The sequence below is a fragment of the Gallus gallus genome, chromosome 5 (assembly GCF_016699485.2).
Source record: "Gallus gallus isolate bGalGal1 chromosome 5, bGalGal1.mat.broiler.GRCg7b, whole genome shotgun sequence".
Classification (NCBI taxonomy): domain Eukaryota; kingdom Metazoa; phylum Chordata; class Aves; order Galliformes; family Phasianidae; genus Gallus; species Gallus gallus.
The window spans coordinates 8,400,596-8,424,176 of record NC_052536.1 but is presented as its reverse complement, the minus strand read 5'-3'; the positions used below and the strand labels follow the sequence as shown (position 1 = coordinate 8,424,176).

Here is a 23,581-nt window from a genome sequence, read left to right as displayed (position 1 = left end):
CCAGCAGTCTCACACATAGGAGCCATTTTTACGTATTTACTGTGCTAAGCACACAGTTGGTGGGGCTTTCTTGCTCCTTCCCGGTTAAACAAAACAAAGATGGCTCGGCTTTTAGTTGTGGGGGGGAGCTGGACTCATGGGAGACTTGCAAAGGCTTACCAGAATGAGGTTACGCTTTAACCACCATAGCTACATTGTTGCTGAGGTAAATAGCTGCCTCCTCGCCAAGATTCAAGGTTCTTAAGTGGGAAAGGGCAGAAAGCAAGGGCTGCATGAGCCGTACAACAAATCTCTGCAAACATCCACGCGTACACCTTCCGCTTTCAGTTGGTGTGACTCATGATTTAGATGACTGAGTGAAAGGGATACGTATAATAACACGTGAACCACACAGACTGCATGTCCAAACAAATGACATTTCAGAACTTCCAGTTTCCCAGAGCCTGCCTCATTCCTACTGCTTTCAACACAAAGTGCCATTATGTCCCAAGACTTAGACAAGTCCCAAAGGGTGCTGTCGTACAGGACTTCTCATCTTATCTAGGATGAAATTTGTTCAAGATAGGGAAACCTATCTCATGCACATAAACATTAAAAACAGTTTACTTAACAGATTATCTTAGGCAGAATCTTGACTAAGCTATCTGAAACTAAGTTTTCCATACACAGAAGTTGTGTAAGGTTGAGCATAACGGTGAGTGGTACTTTCCATACTAGAACTTTTATATCATTACACTTTTCTACATTTAACAGTAGTCAGATGACTGCAAAAACTTGGACCTTGTGTATGAATCTTCAAGAACAGAACTGTGCAGAACCCAATCAAAATAAATAGAATTCTGTTTGATTTCTATATACACAGCAAGGCCTGATGTTAGTCAAATAAATATTTCTCAAAATAAAAAGTATAATAAAAAAATATTGTAAGTCTTAAAGACCAAAGTGAAAAGATTAAGTCTTGCATTGGCTGGCAGAACATTCTTATGCAGTGTTTGTGGTATAAGTTCTGTGTTAGGGGAATTCTGTGTCAATTCTGCGTTAGGGGAGAAACCCACAATAAAACTCATGGAGAACTTCTCTCTTAAAAATAATAAAAATGGAACAGAAAAGCAGCAAAGCAACAAAGTTTGTCACATGCATATTGACAAACTAAAGCATTGCCTTTCTGAAGCTTCACCTTTTTATTTTAAAGCATACCAGAAATTATTTATTAGTATAATAGCTGAAAAAAGCAGTCATGTACTCAGTAAGGATAGCAGCAAATAATCATTGTTTTCATAAAAGTGATTTTTTTTTTTAAAGGCCTCATTCCTGTATTACATTTAGATCAGCAGAATATATGCTATCCCATAGGTCATGCTGGTTTCGGTAGGTTGGAACACAAGAAGTTTCTGTGCTTGGCTGCTCACAGTTTTCCCTCACATCTGTCTGCCAGCCTCATCGACCAGCTGCACTAGCACAATTGATGAAAGCAATCAACTGTGGTACAGAGGAGAAAAAGTGCTTAGGAAATCCCTTTTATTTTATACATCTATCCTGCTTCTTACATTCCATAAACTGATGTGGTAGACACATCATTATTCTTGTCTGAGAATGTAACAGCCTAATTGCTCATGCGGGAATTCAGTAAGAAATTTAACTTTCTTTTTTTCTTCAATTTATCACCTTGACTCTAAAAAAACCACCAAATGGGATTTTAAAGTTGTCAGATATCACCTTTCACCTATCAGTCACTTTTGCATGTTGCCAGTTTTTTTAATTTTATTTTTTTTCCTCTATATTTTCTCACTCTCTCACTACCATTTTTCTACAGCCCTTATCCTGAACATCAGCACTGCCTTAACTCAAAGGAACTGCTTTACAGTGGGTACAGTGGTGTTTCTGGGTTGGTCCCTGCCAGTCTGAACTTGCAGAATCACTGCCACTAGTTTTATGGGGGAGAAGGCTGGTCTTTAGAGAAGCACCGTGAAGAACCTCCTGTGCTTCAGACCTTGTGGTGCAGGAACAATTTGCTGCCACAGATACAGCATCTGCCTGAGAGGAAGAGGAATGTCCCTTGCTGTGCATATGGCATAGCTCAGAGCAGGGAATGCCTGCTTCTTGTCTACCAAAACAACCCACACAATGTGGGAAAGGAACGTGGCAGTTCTGGGAGCTTTCCCTTACTACTGCAAAGCCGAAATTGCCATGACTTATCCTATGCAGTAGGTTGCACTGCAAAGATTACAGAGCTGAGCACTGCTGGGTGGAGACTCCAGACGGAGCCCTGATGACAGGGTGCACCTCATCACTATATTAATGCCGCTGTACAGGTTGTGGATCTGGCTAGGTTGGGTTTTGTGCAGAGTGCCCCATTAAGTAGTGCAGACATGTACATGATCTTAACCAAATAGAGAATTACTTAAGAATAATTCACCAAAACAACATACTAGTTTACTCTGTGCTAATGTCAGCAACATAATTACCTCCTGTCTCCTTAGTTTCTAAACAGCTTTTCTATCTGTGACTCTCGTTGTTTCCAAAGCCAGGTGTAGCTCCTGACCCATAACTGAAGCAGCTGTCACCAACATTCAAATCAATTTTCCAGTAATGGAAGTTTGCCTCAAGCACAGCTGAACTGTAGAAAAGTGGGAAACTACCTAGAAAACACCCTTGTATTTTTCTTTTGGACAACTTTATTTTTCCATTTCTGCTGAAGAGGAATGCTCTCAATTGCAAACACATTCATATTGCATAGAAGCAGTATTACAAGAAGTGCTTGCCTTGTGTTTTGGACAAATGCACAAACATATTGATTATGTGCATACTTCATACAGCGTGGATGGTATGAAAGCATTTCAGAAAGCTTAGTGGTTGTTCTCTTTTATTTAAAGAGTATTTATTGGTATCAAACTTCTCATCATCTGCAGAGGTCACCTTTAGAGAGGCTGATGCTGACTGAGGCAAGAGCTTTCTAAGCCCTCTGAATAGTGGAGGACTTCTAACTACCTGGAATGCCTCTTCTCTGTTTTCCCTTTAAAAAATCCCTTGTAGTTACTTTCTGAATTGCTGGCTCCTTACACCTCCATTCAGCACCCGGATTTCCTGCTGCTCAGAACCAGTCCTTCTGATTTTGAATCAGATATATTTTAAACACTTGTACACATTCTCTTCTTCAGGCGCTGAAGATTCACAACATTTATAACAATTCAACTGATAGTTGCAGTTTGACAGGATTCTTATGATGGTTATTTATCAGAAACTTGAGAAGATATGAGGTGTCACTTTTCTAGTTAGCCAATGAATCTGCCTAGAATGCTCAGGTATCTGAGATAGTGATATTTCATCAGTGAACATTTACACAAGCAACTGAGGAAAGGGAGGTGGTGCCCTTAACAGTCTAGCTTGCTTTGCTTTCACAGTTCTAAATAGAAGAGTGAGTATTCTCAGCCAGTGTAACTGTATTCATGTGCAGTCATCGTAATTTTCATACATATTTCCAGAATGGTTTGGGAAACATGGGAAACATCCCACAAACAATGATCATCTTAGTGGGTCTAGTTCAATGACTCATGTAAACTGCAGATGTTTTACATTCTCTAGCCTTTTAAAATGACAGATTTGTTCATATTCCTTAGGATCAGCTGACTAAGTGTGCCAAACAGCATTGTGCAATATTCTGCTTCTGATATTGGCTAGCACCACATTTACAGTAAGGTAAGACAGCTTTAAAATGTACTGTTTTCATTATTTGCAAGGAAAAAAAAAGGTTCTTTTCTCCTAGCCCTGCCAATTAATGTTTAAATTATCTAGAAGCATGTTTAACTGCTGTAAATTTTATAGTTATTAGTATTCTTACATCTAGTTAATGTTAATGTCTAACTTGGACACTTTTTAGATACCTAACATGATATTTCAGTGAATTCTGTGATTTAATTGTGCAGGGTTTAAGAAGTAATAATCCTTGTCTCAGCTTTAAAATGTATTGGCTTGATCACCTTGCAGTATGCCTGCTTGAGTGGTTTTGTGGCAATCTTCTTCTATATGAAATACTTATCACAATCATAAACACCTAATGGAGCTGAATACTAATTAGTCTTCCAACTAACAGAGTTGGAAGAGCAGAGTGTCCCACTGCACTGCATTAGTCTTTTATTTATAGAAACATACTGCTGATGAAAACAGTAGCAGGGATAGGAAAACACTGGTTGTTCTTAAAATGAAGCATTTGGTATTATCAAAATAATTTTGTATTTCCTTTTTTTCACTGCAGAAAATGCTGTGTCATGCTTTGTGTGGGTAGAAACCCCATAGGACATGTATATATCTTTAGTTGCTTGTAGAGTAGGGCTTTTTGGTTACAGTTAGCTAATCCTTGCTGTTCCTCTGGCAGAAATGTGGCACATCTTACTGCAGCTTAAGGTACTACTCACATATAAGGGCAATTGTTAAATGACTGCTGTTAATATCATGTATTTTAATAACAAATGAAAGTGTTAGTGATCTGGTAGGCTTTCTAAAAGGCCAGATCTTTTCTTTGGGGGTCAAAATCCACCTGAGTTAAAAAAGAAGAGAAGGAAAAGCTACTTTTTGTCATCAAGAGGAAGAAAAATAGTACAGAGAAATCAGTCACTAATATTTGCAAATCCAGTTTAACCATTTGGAAGTCAGCAAAATCTTCCTTTCCCTCTCTACTTGTTCAAGAGGTTCAATAGCTTTGTAATAAAATGCTCATAAAGGTATCTTGAAACAGACACAAGAAAATTAAACCCTTAGATTGTAATAGCATTTACACTGCTTGACATGTTTCTCTTTGTTATAACCAATCTACTTACAGTATGTTGTTTTGCATTCCTATGGAATACTTTTATACTGACATTCTTCATTCCTTAGCCCACTTAAAGCAAATACTCATTGAAATTATATCATTTTGCCCTATTTTGGTGAACTGCATAAGAGGCTTTTTCCCCTTTGTATCCAAATGTTGCTTGTACCTGGATTGGACTGAGAGAAGGCAGAAGAGAGCTAAAGGCATGCATTATCAGAATGGGGCCTGAATCAGGCCAAAAACATGAAGACCCTCAGATACAGGAGACAGAACTGGCTCTGAAGGTAGCTTTTATTAACCAGTAGGTCTTTCTGTCCTCATGTGACACAATTTTATGCCTTACAGCAATAATTAAGAAAGAAAATGTTCAATGTGTTCTGTAGATTGAAAAATACTTTCCTGGAGCAATCCACGTCATTTCAACACCATGAGATAATTTTAGATTAGCCAGCTTCATAATTACAATGAGTCTAGGAAACGAATGATAATGGACAAAAGATATAAAGACCTCAGAAATGTATATAAATAACATGATCCCATTTGTTCAGACTCTCTTGCGCAATTATGAGTCAAATCGGTAGGTCTGAAAACAGATGATTAGGAAAACTTGGTCCTGAGCCAACATGGCCTTGCCACCTGATAACAGTCTCACATGCACCTGTGGGAATAGCAGGAACTGCTATCTTCCTGTGGTTGGGGAGCAATCACATAAGGGGTTGCAGGGTGAACAGAAGGGAAAGGTGATCTGCATGTGTACTTACTGTAGCATACTTACATTGACAAGAATCTCCAACTGAGAGATTGTTTCTGGACTTCCTTGATAAAAAATAAGTTGTTGTTGTTTGTTTCTTTTAAATTAAGAGCAAGAAAATACAAATAATCATAGTTTCCTACTAGGTAGTTATTCTGGTTAACAAAAGAAAAAGGCTTAGTGAAATAATTTAAGTCCTACAAGTTATTTGGGGGCTTGTGATTTATGTGATGTGTATCCAGAATTGAAGTCACATCAACGGCGAATCAAAGTTAACATATATGCCCACAGATTCTTGCTCCTTTCCAATGTACATAACTGGATTAATGAACTGAGATGATGGCTGTATTACACCATTTTCTAGTTATTAAGTTCCTAGGTGATTTCTAGTTTCAGTATTGTTCAGAAACTGTGAGAGTTGAGCCTGCTAGGACTGAAATATCCTAGAGGGGATCATAAACAGAGCCCTAGAATCACCAAGGATGGAAAAGACCTCCAAGACCATCCAGTCCAACCATCCACCTATCACCAATATCTCCCACTAAACCACGTCCCTCAGTACAACATCTAAACTGAATGCAATATTCAAGATGCAACTTCACCAGGGCTGAGTTCAGAGGGATGTTCACTTCTCTGCTCCTGCTGACAGTACTATTTCTGATCCAGGCCAGAAGGCCATTGGCAGAGTATGGCCATTTGGGCACTCTGCTAGCTCTTCTTCAGCTCAGCATCAACAAATACACCCCCCCAAAAAACTCACTCTTGAGCTAATACAAAGCTTTTATTCCTTCTACTGACTCTTAGTACAGTATTTTTAGCAAGCACAACTCTTTAAGCCCTGAACAAGCACAAAAGGACATAGCGTTAGTTGATGGGATGAATTTGATTCAGCATTTTTATCCATACTGTATACATTATTGACTCATTTATTTAATTGTTAAATGAAGTAGCTTTCAGAGAATTAGTTGGGAGCAGAGTGATTGTGTGCTTGCTTAAAAATGAAGCCATTTCAAACATCCTAACCCTGATTTTCATCTGCTTTAGAAACATGTCAGCTTTAATGCTCTTCTTCCATAAATGCATTGGCAGAAAGCTTAAGAAAGTTAGAAGTCAGTGATTGAAGTTTGATGCCTGTTCCGGATGACGCAGATAGATTGATTTGACCACCTTTGCAGATTAGAAGTAATAGTGTAAAACTTCAAGTAAGAACTCAGCTTTTTACTCCTGCAAGGAGCTAAAGCATGAAAAGAACCCAAAACATATACAAATGATGTCAAAATTCTTCCTGCCTGTGGCGATTTCCATCCTCAGTTAGCATAGTAAAAGCTTTCTAGATTTCCACATGCTTTTCCTCTGCCACGGTCCTGATTTGCTTAAGTAATTAATACATTCTCAGCCAGCTTGCCCATCATCTCACTCACAGCAACTCTACTGTAAATACATCATGTCTTTTAGCCAAACAGGCAGAGAATAATGATAGCACTATGACCAGTAGAAAAAGTACTGGATTAAGGATGAGTCAGCAAGAGAGCACTCTGAAAGCTGAGTCCAAATACAATGCATTTATAGATTAATTAAAATTAGACCAGGGCTACTTTCAGCCATGTGTACCAAATCCATGTACTTAGATAATGCTTTATAATAATTTAAGAAAAGCAGTTTAACTGAGTTTATTTTATCAGTAATATCTGATTAGAAATATAGTACAATAGATAGACTTAAAAGGTAACCCATTATTTTTCCTGTGTATACCTACACAGAAAGCCAAGAACAGCAGCAAGGAGTTTTTCCTCTTAGACATAAATGGGTACAGCTATCTACTTTTAAGGTGAAAAAACAGCTACACTGAGACCTTGTGAAACCTTCCCTTTTTCAGTACTCTTAAGTTATAATTCACAGCAATCAAGGCTCACAATTCTAATTGAAATATGTACAAAAAACCCAAACAAAAAAACCCAACTTGTTTTGATAACACTATCTACCAACATTTGTGAAAGGGAGAGCAAGTGGTGCATTGCTCCCACAGAAATAGGAATGTCTTAGTCTATGTATGGTGTTCAGATGTGGAGGGAGAGTTCATTGTTTCCTTTTTTCACCTTTTTCTGGCTGACACTTTTCTCTGTAAACATAAGATAAAGAGTTATTTGCAGAAATGATATTCTCTTCAGGAAGATTACAGTTAAAGGGACCAATAGCCACTTGGCACTCCATGGTAGAATTATCAGCAGCCATACAACACAAAAAGCAAAGACAGATACCCAGAGCTGTTATACACCATTTGAATTGATTGGAAGCAAATTTTGGGTGCATGCTCCCCTCTGCCTGTTTCTCTTCACTGTCTTAACGTGACTTGGAGAATCTAGAAACCAAGCAATAGAAAGCAGATTTTAATCAGTAACAGATCTCATCCTGCCTAAACCATAGCAAAATTGCTACAGAAGACAACAGACAAATGAAAAAGTAGTAAATAAAAAACAAACCAAAACCAAGTCTAACAAAACCAAAGCCTACCTGTGCACATGCTCTACTATGAAATGAACCTCCCTTCCAAAGGCCTTTCCCTCTTTCATCCAAGTTGCATAGATCCCCTACACCTTAGTATCTTATCTCAAATGCAGCCTCATTAACCTATTTTGAGCACTCATGTGAAAGCTGGGCAGGAAATTTAACTCTCTACTTGCTGGAGGTCACGTTCTCTTCTCAATGGAAATAAGAGCAAACATCTACAAGAGATTGTTATCCATATTCAGGCCTGCTGACAGGACCACCTAGATCTGCAGAAATTCTGAGGGAGACAGCTGTGTTAGAAGGGCTGGTATTTGTACCACTGAAATATTAAGCTTACTGGTGACTTCCTCTGTTCTGATGGCAGAGCTCTTTCTAGGAATCTTTGCAGTAGAGGCTGGGCTTTGTGAGATATAAGCCTTTATCAAGACTAAGGATACCTCAACAGAAGATGCATCCTGGTTAGTATAGTAAAGGTTGATCAGCCAGTTACCAAACTATTAGCTGTATTCAAACTATTATTTAATTGATCTACACATCCTAGGCAGAAAGAATCTAAAAGAAGTTTTCTGGCTTCTTCAAAAATGCAGAGCATAACAGTAGTATTACTATTTCCCGGACATGAAGTCATGTTAAGAATATTATCTTTATTATACTTAATGAAATTTAATCTTTTTTTGTAATCCCTGTAAATAGTGCTAAGCAGCATTTATTGCTCTCCTTAGAGTTTAGTCAGCTAACAAGAGGAAAAAAAAAAGAAAACAGCCAGCAAGGCTTACAGAATCAGGATTCACATGAAGCATTTGCAGCTAGAAATTTTACTGGGGAGTAAAGCAATAAAACTGATGTCAGAAATCTCACTCCTAGCTCTCACCAGAGGTGGCTTTAAAGGTTTGGTGCTGATGTTTCCAGTTGTTTTTCACTTTTATGAGAAAAAAATCATCACTTTTGCTGTCACCTCTCAGAATTGCTGTCATTCTGCTCTTGAAGGGAAATCAGTACCTATGCAACTGAAGTTGTCTTGCAAAAAAAGTCCTGAGCACACGGCTGGCTTCCTTTTGATGTCCATTGAGGATCTGGCCTCCTACTGTGCCATTTCCACTGTACGATGTTGTGGCTATTTAGTTACAAGTGTGCATCACTGAAGTAGGTAACAAAAGTACTTAACTGTTTCTAAAAAGTTATAGTCAGATTGCTACAATGATTATTTCTGCTTTCATGGGCTGTTTTTTTTAAAAGGCTGAGTCCAAATGGCTCAACCTGCTGGAGCAGCTCCCTGCCCCACAGGCAGGGTAATCCTAAGGCTTACCTGACTAATAGGACAGCAAACACAGGATGTGGGATGGATATGTTTTACTTTCAGTGAGAGTACAACACTCTTACTCAGCCTCAGGTTTAAGCATGATTACACAGACACTGAGCAGAGATCTCCAAAGCAGTGCCTGTAAGCACACAAAACATGCCTGCACCAAGATGCCTTTTTTCTTACTCAGACGGAGGAGTTATGCAGACCTTGTCATTACAAATGGTAACAATTGCTTGTTACACTGTAAATCACATTTATGGTGCATTTACTTTAATAAACTTTGATACTAGGCCAGACTAAATGATGGCTTAGGGTACATATATGTAACCTAGGCTATATCATATATGACATATAATTCCTTTTTTTCCCCCCCCAATCAAATCAAATCCTGAAAACAATTTCTTAGGTATTTGCAGGTATATAATTTAAATAAGATACAGGGAATAGTCACAGTTGTTATGGATAGAACAAAAATGCCAACAGCATTTGCCTTTCACATTCTTCACAGTGCAGTAACTGTAAGTTACAAGGATCATTTGATCTTGGTTAGGAATATGAGGTATTTGGTTTTTCTGTTCAGTGTCAAGCATCGGAAAATATCAAATGCAGGATGATGTTTTATTATCAGAATATAGCAAGTAATGTATGTTGTCTTGTGCATTGACAACATGGATTTGTTTGCAAGCAGTGGATATTGTAAGATGTATGGAAAGGAACAAATATTTATGAATATAGTACTTACAAGTTAGACAGTCTTTGTTAGGCAGTTGGCAGCAGAACTTTCAATGCAGTTTCAGCCAACAACAACATGGAGTCATGGAAGTTGGTTTTTACAGTCTTGCTTTCACAATTAAGAGTTCAAACCAAATGTGTTACATTTCCTGGGACTTCTCAGACAAAATTAAAACTAAAAAGACGGAGAGAAGAGCAGAGCTCAAATTACAGGTACATGCGTCAGTGAAACTGATAGCTCAAGCTGTTATTTCTTACAGCAGATGAGAAAAAGAGTTGGATTTTGTATTTACAGGGTAAGAACAGATGCAAAGATGACCATGTTGACCTAAACGAAGCATCTAGTGGAAGGATAACGCTTCCACCTTGGAGGTTTCTATTGCATCTGTCTCTTTCCAGAAAATCTTCAGGATAACTGCTGATATCCTAGAATATGTATGAAACTAGTAAGAATCAACAAGAGAACACAGTCAACACTGTGTCCCTAGTACCTCAACAGGTTTTTTTTTTTAATGAGATAAAACTTCTGGTTAATTTTGATGAATTTCTTTAACATCAAACCATTCTGAGGATTTGTGAGAGGTGAACAGAGACTGCCCTTTTTTAGTAGTCTCAGCATTGCAGATGTTTGCAGGAACAGTGCTTCTCAACCCAGTCCTTCTAATCTTTGTTGATAGATCCCTACAAAAAAACCAACATCTTCTAAGGGATGTATGTGAACAAGTATGTCCTTTTAATTAATTTTTTAGCATAGAGGAGAAAAGTATTTAGGTACATGTATAAATAAGTCAATTTCTACTAACTAGGCAGTATCATTTTGAAACAGCTAAATAGTTTGTATCTTAAGTAAATTAATACTGACTGCATTAGTTACCACAGTTCCTGTGTCCAGATCCTCTCTTGCCTGCCCTTCATTTTGATCTGCTTTTCTTTCTAGGTAATTGTGCAGTTTTTAATCACTGCAGTGAAAAAACTGACCAGATAAAAACCAGTCATGTATATTCCTGTTGCTGTGAGACCTTTTATACAATAAATACAACTCAGGTCTTGTATAAAGGTATTTCAGATTTAAGGGTCTGTAACACAGACAAGGGAACTACAGTAATAGACCAAAACAGTATGTTGTCAGTCCACATGCATTCTGTATAATGGAGGAAGGAAGACTAAGAAATTAAGGAATTTATCATAAAAAAAATCATGTTAACTGTGAGGTAATGACCTATTCTGTACATTGGTGACACTGAGGATGTTTTCAAGCCAAAATGCAAAGCTGTGTACAGAACCTAAAATTACCCCTACGTGAAATTTGGGAACGTGGGCATGTTTAACCAGGAAATACATGACTAGGTGGGAGACATGCTGCTTCTGATACTGAAGTATGCCTCGTTTTTTTCCTTGCATAGAACTGCATTGTGGAGCATAAATAAACCTTTGGATTTTACTGGGAACATTTTGTTCAGCTTAATCCCCATTCTGAGAGGGAAAAGCTGCCTTTGCTTTCTCTATGGTAAGAATGTTTATACCAGGAGTTACATCAGAGTTAGTACTGTGCTCTGAATTAAGACTACTTTTTTCCTTTATTTTTACTTCCTTGTGTAGACAAACCCCAAGTACGTCACATAGGAAGTGTCTGGAGATCTGTGCATGTAACAGGACAAATAAGAATCATGCAACTGTTTGGGTCCCAAGCAGAATGAATATTGTTCAGCAATAGCTCCAACAGCAGCAGTCTTGGGAAGTACCAATTTAAAAGTTTTTGCTGAGGAATGTTGTAAGGAAGTGTTGGAAATAACAGGAGGAGCCTGATCTCGGTTCAGGTTTGAATAATGCACAGATAGTGTGATTAAATTCCATGTTGCTGGTAGTACTGGAATGAAATTCAGTAGCCCATTTTACAATAAACTCACCTATTTCAATTTAGGCTTTAAGGACAAAAGATCAGTGTAAGTACTACTCTGGAAGGAAGTACTTCCAGTCTGTACTGGATTTGGAGTATGCTTCTTATCTTTGGCTAGTGAAGTTCCTGCTCTACCTCTTAAATACTGAGAAGAAAACAATATTGCAAGAACTGAGAGAAAATACCTTATAAACATTTTAAAAGACATCAGGGCAATTTTAAGGCTCTTCATACCAAATAAAGCACAAGTGTGGACTTCTGACTCTCCACCAGCATGATAAATGTCACCAGACTTTCTGGTGCTATCATATTGTGTTTTCCAGGAAGAGAAATGCTGTAACGCTCCTCCAACTAAGGTTTTTTTTTTTTTTTAATCTCATTCCCCTGTTAGTTTCCAATTACTGTTGAGGGGGTTTGACAAAGTTAAACAGCAATTCAAAAGCCAAATCCATTAGCCAAGATGAAAATAGACTCTGCTAAAAGAAGGAGGACAATGAAAAAAATATCGACAGAGTGAACAGACTGATGCTTTCTTCATAATTTAGGTGCTGTAGCTTCTTTGTATCACACATTCTGAATAGATTTCACTGGATAGAATTGATTTTTCTCCCCTCACCTACCACTCTCCTTTCTTAAATAGCCTTGTGTTTCTTTTTGCATTATAGATTAGGTACCTTAAATAGTTCAGTTCTATTCTCTAATCGGTATTTGTCAGCTTCCTAGAGTCAGATTTTATTGCTAGGCAACCAAACAAGAAATCACATTAAGCATTTTGCTGTATCCGTGGCTGTCTCCAGTGCTTATTTACATATATATCTATAAATTTATCTAAGTGTAAGTATCAGCTTCACATGTAAACCTTCCACTATGTTATAGGTATTGAATTGATCTGGAAACTGTGTCATTAGTAGTCACAGGAGCTTGAAAAAAAGATGCTGTTTGCCCCCCACCCTCTTTGTAGGAGTGTTTTCTTTACATGCAACTAGCTTTAAGGACAACCTTTGTGCTTAAAACTACATTAGTCTATCAAGCACTTCAAAAACATTCTTGTTTGTATATTATTCACTTCAATAAAAATACTTAAGTATCACAATGTAAAAAGATAAGGATTAAGATATTGATTACTGTAGTCATCTATCTGCAAGTTTTCCAAAGGAATCACAAGGCAGATGAGTCGATTTGAAAAACCAGCAGCAGCGCTTCAGCAGACAGTAGAGAAAACAGTCGCTTCACAGTTTTAACACAGTTCAAATGTTTAATATTTTTAATCAATTCACATCTGCCTTCTTAGTGCTTGGCTGCATTTCCAAAATATTTTGGCAATCTTCTAATAATGAAACACCCCCAATAACATCACAATGTTATTACTAAACATTTATTCTTTTTTTCCATCTGTATCATTTCTGCAGCTAAAGTATCCCTGTTCTGAAATTTAAAAAGGGCTTCTTATAATCACCCATTGACATAACCATTAAAAATCTTATATTGGTTTTTAATCATTCCATCCCATGCAGTTTAACATAATTTTGTATGCATGATGTATGAGTCTGTTTTAGAATCATAGAAGAATTTAGGTTGGAGGGGTTGTTTGAAGGTCACCTCTTACATAGTCCTGATCAAGGCCTGGCTAATCTCAGACATTCAGAGCTTTGTACTGTTTAATTCTGAAAAATCTCATGAACTGAGTTCCCACAGCCTCTCCCACGGTGAATGTTTGCCCCGTGCACAGGGACAGTTGTCTTTCGTTCTTTCACTGTACACCTTTGGAAAGTGCCTACTTTCATGTTACCTATAGCTACTCTGTAGGTGGTAAAAAAGGTGTGTTTGGGTTCCTCATAGCTAAACAAGCCCCAGGTCTCTCAGCCTCAGCTCAAGTAATGTGCTCCAGTCCCCGAGCAATCCTAATGGCCTGCCTCTGGACTCCTTCCAATTTGTCTGCATCTCTCTCCTACTGAGCGCCAAAACCAGCCTCAGTGGCCTCACAAGTGCTGAGCAGAGGGGAATAACAGCTTTCTCTAGCATGCTGGCTGTGCTTGTGCTGATGCAGTCTGGCACACAGCTGGCCTTCAGTCCCTCCAAGAGTTCCCTGCTGACTCATATTCAGCCCACCATTCTCCTCATAGTCCTGTTTAGAAGCTCATCTCTGAACAAGGGCTTCATGAAGCCTGAACAAGGGCTTCATGAAGCATGCTTTGACCAGCACAAACAAAATATAACAGAAAGCCAAATCTTACCTGCTTTGAGTAGGCATGTTACTACAGTCACCCATTATACAATCACTTAAGTTAACTGATTGACTTATTTAGCCTATTTTTTAAATAAATGTTTTGGACAAAACAAGCACCTTCTAATACCCACTTTAAACTGTGTTTTGAATGACACTTTTGACTTAATTCTGATCCTCAGTAGCTACAAAGGGAGCTTAATAGATACCCCTTTTTGTTCTGATGGGCTCATATAGGTACATCTAACAGTTGTTAGTATAAATAGAGGAACTGATCTGATCCATTTTCAGTTCTAATTTTGGTTCAGCTGTGATTAAAGTTGTTCTGCTGTCCTTCCTGTTCAGATCAGAAATAGATTGGTAACTGACTCATGTTAGAAAATATAACATTTAAAAATAGAAATGATCACATGTGTAGGGTGATCCCATGGAAGGTTAATTTAGGTGGAGATAGGGTTTATACATTTTTTTCTGCTTTCTTGTCACAGCACTGATATTACTTGTGTTTCCCACGCAGAACCACTACTGTCTTCAGCTCTCAGGATCACTAGCCATATTTAGGAACTGCAGCAATCAAGCAAGTAAAGTCAAGGAGATGGAGAACAGCTACAGGAGTGCGTTCTAGCAGATGTTTTAATGGCATCATCAGATATACCACTTCTAGATAGATATATTCAGATATACCACTCCTCTCCTTGAGCTGCAGAAGCAGGCAACAGATAACACCAGCTATAATGATGGATTGTTTCATAGATGTAAAAAAAACTAATAGCACAAACCACATATTTAACACATACATCTTCACACATGCAGACAACCTACACACAGGTATGGATACCATAATACAATAGAAAACATAACAACAGCAAAGCAGCAAAACCCCAGGCTAAAGCAAGTGAGAGTTAGCTCAAATGCAACAATCATAGGCATAGCAAAAAAAGGAAAGAAACAACTTACCTTCAGGAGACCTCAGGTACACACAGATTTCCAGGAAAATACCCTCACCTTCGATGCCAACTTTTAAATGAGGTCTGGGAAGGAGTGGATCCTGGCTCCACCCCTTCCTGTCCTTCAAGGGCATTGCATACACCTGAGTTTCCCTGGGTTGGCCCTGTCTTCCTACCAGGTGGTAGGAAGACAGATTCTTGCTATGACTTAGCATTTTTGCTGCACATAGCACACCGTATTTGGATCATTAGAACTTGGAGTTTCCACTTTGAACTTGCTAACATATGTAGTACTAATTTGCATGCATTCCTCCAGTGCAATCCAAAATATTTATTTTTTGAATAAATTAATCAAGGAATTTTTATTAAGAGGAAGACTGAGTCTGAAAAAGGAAATGACATCCTATTACGTAAAATTGTCTCCAACTTTCCCCCAGCCCTGAACTAATATTGTCCATCTCTCTACTAGTATATAGTGCTGTGCAGTAAGAGCAGATATATGGTCAGTGATGAGAACTGGACATTCGCAGTGTATGTGATTGGGGGGAACACAGGGAGTCTGCTTTGAACTAGCTCCAGTTTGTTTCTGTGAACAGAAAGTCCCTTAATACTTGGAGCACGTGAAGTGCTCGGTAGAGCATCTTTCAGCTTTGTTTCATTTGAAGGATATCTGGGTACACTCAACCCATCACCTGTGAAACAACGTAAGAGGGAATGAACAGAAGATTCACTTCAAAAATCCTCCTGATAGAAACTTAAGGACTCATCTTGTTGCATCCATTGATTGCATGGTTCCAAAAGCTAACATACTCAGCCAGACTATAAGGAATTAATTCTTTCTGAGAAGTGATAAATTTAAGACTTTGCATGAAATCCAGTACACCACTTAATTCTATAGCATTAGTTGCAGACAATATAGCAATGCTGCTATTAACCATATTCTTCTGAGTCCTTCATATAAAATACTGTATCAGTGAATACAGAGAAATATGATAGTTCCGTAGTAATGACAGGACTCAAGATGGTTATGTAAAGCAAATGCTTGTGAAATTAGTAAATTTACAGATTTCTTGCCAAGGCTTGTCTTCTGAGACTGCAGTTGTTTACAGGAGCTCTAGCCTAGAAGCCCATGAGGTAATATGATATGAAGAGGCTGATTCTGCAGCCTTAGTCAGATGAAATAGGGCTTGCTCTGAGCAGTGAAGGCATTTATTTTCATGAGGTAATCTAATAATGGAATAGCAAAGCATTGGTACCTACTGGAACCTACATTTTAGTGTTTAAACTCTGTTAAAATAACTGAACACGTGATGCTTTATTGCATTTATATTTGGTATAGTTCTCAATGGAAACTAGTAACAGTAATATAATCCGTAGATAAAAAAAAAGGAAAAAACAGAGATCATTTCATTTTCAGTATGAAAATCAGAATTTGGTAAAAGTGGGTAATCTGGTGAGCAGAGGTATAAGACTGTATAGTAACTGTTGAGTCTGAACCACTGATTGAGCACCTGGGGAAAGGACCGGATCAGCCCTGGGAGCACAGGTGAAGGCAACTCACCTCTGTGACGGAAGGGGTGGAGCCTGGCTGCACCTCTCCTAGACCCCATTTAAGGGCTGACTGCCATTGTGGAAGGATCTCTGGTCACAGATCCCTTTGTTGTGGAGTTTCTCTTGTATGCCTAGGTATTTGGAAATAGGTGAGTATTATTTTTTTTTTGTATATTATTTTTCTGTTATTCTAGTTCCCTGGACAGTATGCTTCTTATTTCAAAATTCTATTGTACTGATCTTTCTTTTTGTCACAAAGGCGTGCAGAAGTTGGTAACTAAAGCCTTTACAAACTGTAACCTGATAGATTTAGTGCTTGTTTCACACCTTTAAAAGTGAGCATTACTGACTTCATATGAAGAAAACCAATCTATAAGTAAAAAACTGTATTTGTGAAAAGTATAAAACAAACATTTTTTGAACTCAAACTTTTTCTTCTCTTTTTTCTGAAGCACTAATCATACTGGTGTTCTGCTCACAAAACTGCCTTCAGTGCTATGGCTGTTGGTCAATGTGAGTTTTGCTGGAGTGCAGTCTAAAGTAAGTTTCGGTGGCCCCTGGTATGGGAGCTGTTGAATCATGGCCTGAACCTCTGACTGATCACCTGAGGCAAGCATTGAATCTGCCTTGGGAGTGCAGGTGAAGGCAATTCACCTGTGTGACCAGAAGGGGTGGAGCCTGGCTACACCTCTCCTAGACCCCATCTAAGGGGTGACTGCCACTAAGGAAGGATCTCTTTCTGGAGGTTGCTCCCTTTAGAGACTTTTCAGTGAGCCTGGGACATAGGTGAGCATTTTCATTTGTTCTTGATCATCCCTTTTTAATGTGATAATCTTTCTAGCTGTACATTCTGTAGATACCAGCCAAACCACACCGCTCTATGTATTTGTGTATTATACACCCATGGAATACATGTCAAAGATAAAACTTGAATTTGCAGAGGCTGGTAAGCAGAGCTAATACAAGCAGAGCTAATTCTAGTAGCTTTAATGTCTGGAGAGATTTGGTGAAGAGAAGTAGTATCTTCTTGTTCAGAACTCTGCAGAAATCCCAGAGCTGGCAAGCCCCTTTATCATACTGCTAATCTCAAGGACAGTGGGTGACCAGTATTTGATTTGCTTGAGATGGAGGGTTTTCTAAATTCTGCTGGGTTTCTGTCATCATGCTCTTCGTCTTGTTTGAGTCTGGTACCTCTCATTTGGGAAGTCTGTAACCCCCAAGCATTTGGGCTTTGATATTTTACTGTGGACATCTACTTTTTAATCTTATGAGTAATTCTAACCATTGCTTGATTATTAAATACTACCTAATTCCTCAGGGTTACTTTTTTGGGTGGGGGGAATAAATAGCAGCTTCAGCATATGAGTTAATTAATTCCTACGGGTCTTCGTATTATCTTCAACTCCTATTCTGATTTTCTGAATCATATGCTTTCAGTAGCTAATCAAACATACTAAAAAAAGGTCACTGTAAAATACTAAGATGGCATTTCCTTCCTCTAGCATTTTGTAGAGTAACTGCAACAGGGAGTATTGGAAATTTTACTGCCAGCTGATTTGAGATCTATGAGTACAAATTATTGCACAACATTTCTTGTTTATATTCTCTTAGTTCATAATTATTAGACAAAACTTAAAGTTGTGTTTCTGCTTCAGGCTTTTTAGAAATGGTGCTTTTTTCAACACACATTTAAAAACAGCTGAAACATCTGTCAGTAGCACTGTGAAGTTGGTGAATTAGGTCTACTGAAGTAGATGTAACTTACATTAGCAATTGCCCCTCAGCACATCTGATGCTGAAGTCACAGGCAACTTTATCTAGAATTTTGGATACAGACTGAGAACAATAATTCGGTTAATATGACAACTTCTGAGCAATGAGTTAGTATGATAGTTTAAACCCATGCTTTTTTTGAGAAAGCAAAGAGAAAAAAAGACAATAGTGTAACATTATGTGGTAAGATGTGATTGCACAGGTACTTTTATTAGGATTATACGCTGAGCAGTTCTGTAGAATTCAGTGAAGCTTTCTTGGGGGGAAAAGTTGTTTGTTATTGAGTAAAAACTTCATTACTTCCAGAGGTCCATGATTAGGTTATTTAGTTTTGTGGAACGTGCTTATCTTCAAATGTCTATGAGAATTAGAAGTAAAATCAGAAATCATTACACAACCTGTATTTATATATTAAGAGAGAAAACATGTTAAGTGTGCTAACTAAAGCATTTGAAATGTAGGCATTATCTTCGAATTTTGATTGCCTGGGATGAGTTTTTTGATCTGAAACATAAGTGAAATCAATGAGCAAAATACATGAAAATAAATTTCAACCCTAAATGTTTGTTTATTGCAACTTCTGGGCATGTAATTGCACAGATGACTCATATATTCAGTGCACTTGGATATACATAATTTAGTATAGTTAGCTTGTGTAGATATGTATGCTAATCAAATTCACATTAATGGCTATATCCTAGGCAAGTGAGGCCACGTAACAGGTGATGCATGTGTAGAAAAGTAAAGGCAAAATGAAGTTGTTACAAACCAGAACATATTTGATATTTGATTTACTGTGTGAATTTAAACAAGTAAAAAAACTTTTAAAGTGTTTACTAATTTACTAATCTGGGGGACTCAAAAAAAAATTACAGTTTTCAGAAGTACTGAACATGCAAGATAACTAGGAGTTGATGGTTTTGAAAGCTTACAGAACTGGCACAGTGTTTTGGGAAATAAACTTTTTCACATCAGCCTAATCCACTTCAGAATCCTGATTTCACTCAATTTGAAAATTTTTCCTTCACTTCAGCAGCACAGGTATAGCTTGTATTCTCAAAAGAATATGTTCTGAGGATGTAAGTGTACAGAAATAGTATTTCCAATAAAAATAATTGGTTTCCAAGTACATGATCAAGAAGTGGACATACTCCAATGTAAATGTCGTGGCAGTTTGAAGTTCACACTGATTGGAAAAGGGGAAACATAACCCCCATTTTCAAGAAGGGGGGGGGGGGGGAGAGGTTGGGGAACTACAGGCTAGTCAGTCTCACCTCTGCATGGCAAGATTGTGGAGCAGATCCTTCTGAAGGCCCTACTAATGCACATGGAAAATAGAGATGAGGTGATTGGTGGTAACCAACATGACTTTGCCAAGGGCAAGTCATGCCTGACAGACTTGGTGGACTTTTATGATGGAGTTACAACATCAGTGGACAAAGGAAGAGCAGCTGACATCATTTACCTGGACTTGTGCAAAGCATTTGACACTGTCCCGCATGACATCCTGGTTGCCAAATTGGAGAAAAATGGGTTTGATGGATGGACCACTAGCTGGATAAGTAATTGGCTGGATGGTCACGATCACATTTGTGGTCAATGGCTCAATGTCCAAGTGAAGATCATTGAGAAGTGGCATTCTTCAGAGATCAGTGCTGGGGCCAGTGTTATTTAACATCATTGTAGGAGACAGAGTGGGATTGAGTGCACCCTCAGCGAGTTTGCAGATGACACCAAGCTGAGTGGTGCAGTTAACACTCCAAAGGGAAGGGATGCCATCCAGGGGGACCTGGACAGGTTTGAGATGTGGAACCATGCCAACCTCATGAAGTTCAGCAAGGCCAAGTGCATGGGTTGGGCCAATTCTAAGCATAGATACACGTTGAGTGGAGACTAGCTTGAGAGCAGCCCTGAGGAGTAGGATTTGGGGATGCTGGTTGATGAAAGACTCTATGAGCCTACGATGGACTTGCAGCCCAGAGGGCTAACTGTATCCTGGGTTGCATTAAGAAGACTGTGATGAGCAGGTCAAGGAATGCGATTCTGCCTCTCCACTCTGCTCTTGTGAGACCTCACTTGGAGTCTTGCATACAGTCCTGGGACCTCCAACACAAGAAGGACATGGAACTGTTGGGGTGGGCCCAGAGGAGGGCCACGAAGATGATCAGAGGGCTACATAGGAAGTTATATGTGAACATTGGGAATAGAACTTTACTGTGAGGGTGACAGAGTCCTGGGACAGGCTGCCCGGAGAAGCTGCAGACTCCTTTTCTGGGGTCTGGACATCCACGTGTGTTACCTGCTGTAGGGAACCTGCATTAGCAGGGGAGTGGTCTTGATGGTCTCCAGAGGTCCCTTCCAACCTCTGCAATTCTGTCAAACTGCCTTGTAATATAGCAATCTTTACCCTTTATAATCTAAATTTTGATATTTCTACTTTCTATCCCTGAGAATATAGAACTGAACTTTCCTGAACCTTATCTCTATGAACAATATTGATAACAGATTCTTCAGATGAAAATATCACATCTTTGTTTTTCCAGTGGCTTGTGGTAAGTTGTGCAAGCAAAATGTTAGGCTAGCCAATTTTTTTCTTAGGAAATAGTACATTAAGTCTGCATGCCCAGAGTATTTTCCAGTTCTCATATGTAAATCTGAGGTCCCAGTATGTGATTGAAATAAAGGAAACTGAGGTAATATTTGTGCCTGTTAGTATAAATAGAGCTGTACCACCTCTTACTAGTTAGATAAAAATTGTCTGTAAAGTCCAGATCTTGAACTGATAATTAATGATTGCCAGTGTTAAAATGCTTGGCTTGTTTAGGTGCATTTAGTTTGTTTCTTGTGATAGTTTATAGCTGTTCTGCACTTAAACTGGCAGTTACCTCTTGCATTAAAATGACTTAACTTTTTTGCCTTTACAGCTTAAAGTCAAATGCCATTTATTTCTGTCAAATAAGTTTATGTCTTCATGAAGTGCAAATTGCTGTGTTATATTTATTTGGTCATTCTTCTAGTCAGCCTGGCTAGGATGGCAAAAACTTCTAAATATCTACCAGGCATTCCTGAGAACTTTTGAGCAAAATGGATTCATTTATTTCACTACGTAAAGCAAATTCTGACTCATCCCCCTGTATCAATAACTCCACTAAGATATTTGATTTTTCTGTTACTCAGATGACCCATATGTTTTTTTGAGTTACAGACATAACATTTCTTCTATGAAGAAGACAGCAAGACTGATTGTGACATTTTCTCAGTTGTGTGATGGCACTTTAGAAATTGTAGCAACCAATTGCTAACTACTGGTGTTGACTCAGGCATGAGATTTTCCAAAGGCGTGCTTACTTTAGAGACTAGTGTATCATGTTTCCATCTGTTGGATAAATATTTTTTGACTGAGTGTAAAACCTCAAATAAAAGTCAACCCAGATGCTCAAGAAATGTTTCATCTAACTGTGCTGAAAGGCAACAAGGTGAGATTAAAAAATCCTTTCAAAGCATTTGCCAAGCAGGACTGTAGAATCCTGTCTCAGGCAAGCAGAAACTCCTTTGGATTGCTTTTTGAACTGTGTAGTAGGGTAGTAGTCACCTGGGATTCTTGGAGTCCAAAATCTCAAGATTAGAACCAGCAATCCTTGAGAAAGTGCAAACAAATCTAACTGATAGCATATGATTACCCAGCAGGTGGGAGATGTAAATCAGTAGCTTGGAGAGAATCAGGAGATACGAGAATGGCAGAGGGTTGTATGCTCTACAGTTGCATTCCAGGAAATCTGACCTTGGGTTATTTTGGATACTAGCTGATAGAAGCCATTTCCTTGCTGTCAGAGTGCAGTAGCTGAAGAAACTTGCATCCCTCCTTTTTCCATTTTATCCTACTGAATTTACAAATGGGATTGATGCGAGCAGGTGAGACTGAAATAGACTGAAATCCTATTGTGTAAGCTCCCTTCTTGCCTGGCATAGCAGAGATTTCCCCCTCCCTCGCAGGGACCATTTGGTAGATAGACATTGGAAGTGTTCCTTCAGTGTTCGAGAAACAGTATGTTCTTTGGTAAATACACCTATTTTCCCCTTCCTCTGTTTACTGAGATTAAATAACCCCCTTGGTGGAACACTCTGTACTCCTTCTGTGACTTCACTTGGGTAGATCTGCAAGCATCTGTTGATCAATTAGAAGACTGCTGTGCAACACTGGTGTTGGCCCTATTGGCCCTGATTTTTTTTGTCTATCAGTGTATTTGCCTAGCATAAAGCAAAACCATATGAAGTAGGAGAGGTTAAGTGAGCATGAAAGATGGACAAATTCACGCTGTTGGCCATACTTAACAGCAGGACTAATGAAAGCAGCTAAGGAGAAAACTTCTTTTGGACTCAGTTTTGACTTCTATTGAATGTGACCACTAGGAGACTTGGTGACTCTACAGCCCTTCAAAAACCATGTGATTTAGGAAACAGTTTCCTAACCTGAACAGCTGGCTAACCTATATTTTTTCCTTTTTCTTTTATTTTGTATTTCACTTTGATTCTGACGAAGGTGCTGAGCAACTGTGCTCTTGGTACAAGTTCCTCTTGTTACTTAATACTTTTCCATGCTTTCCCAAACTCAGCCTGCAGAATAGGAATCAGAGTGGAAGTAACTATCTGGACTGTAGAATCCAACTCTCTGCTGCTGCAGGTATCACATCTCATAAAACCAACCAAGCTTGATCTTGAAACTACTTTATCACCCACCTTACCTGTACTGAGAGATCCCTCACTGCTTTACAACCACTGTTTCTGAACTTGTGGGGCCTCAGCTCTGCTTGCTGCTAGAAGAGAAGGCCTCTGTTAATAAAACTGCTTTCCTCTAACAGCACCCCTGCAAGCAAGCTTTTTTGTAGCTGATAAAACACAGCACATATATATATGAAATAGGGTATTTAAGTCTTTGTTTCTTTCCAGTTACCCTTGTTAGAATGCTATTCTAGGACTCTACTTCCTTTCCTTTTCCAGTCTTCACAGCTATATAACCTGTACTTGAAAGGTAGTTACCCAGCTTGCAAACTTGATAGTGCAGTTTCTTGGACTGTTACAATATACATA

General features: G+C 38.6%; 1 long non-coding RNA gene across 1 annotated transcript in view; it reads left to right on the top strand.

Annotated features, from left to right (window-relative positions):
- Positions 1 to 2,896: 2,896 nt before the first annotated feature.
- LOC107053374 overlaps positions 2,897 to 23,581 on the top strand; it is a 282,583-nt gene continuing 261,898 nt past the window's right edge. Inside the window, exons 1-2 of the long non-coding RNA XR_006939426.1 lie at positions 2,897 to 3,415; positions 3,618 to 3,696. This is a non-coding gene — a long non-coding RNA (uncharacterized LOC107053374). The remainder of the gene's footprint in view (positions 3,416 to 3,617; positions 3,697 to 23,581) is intronic.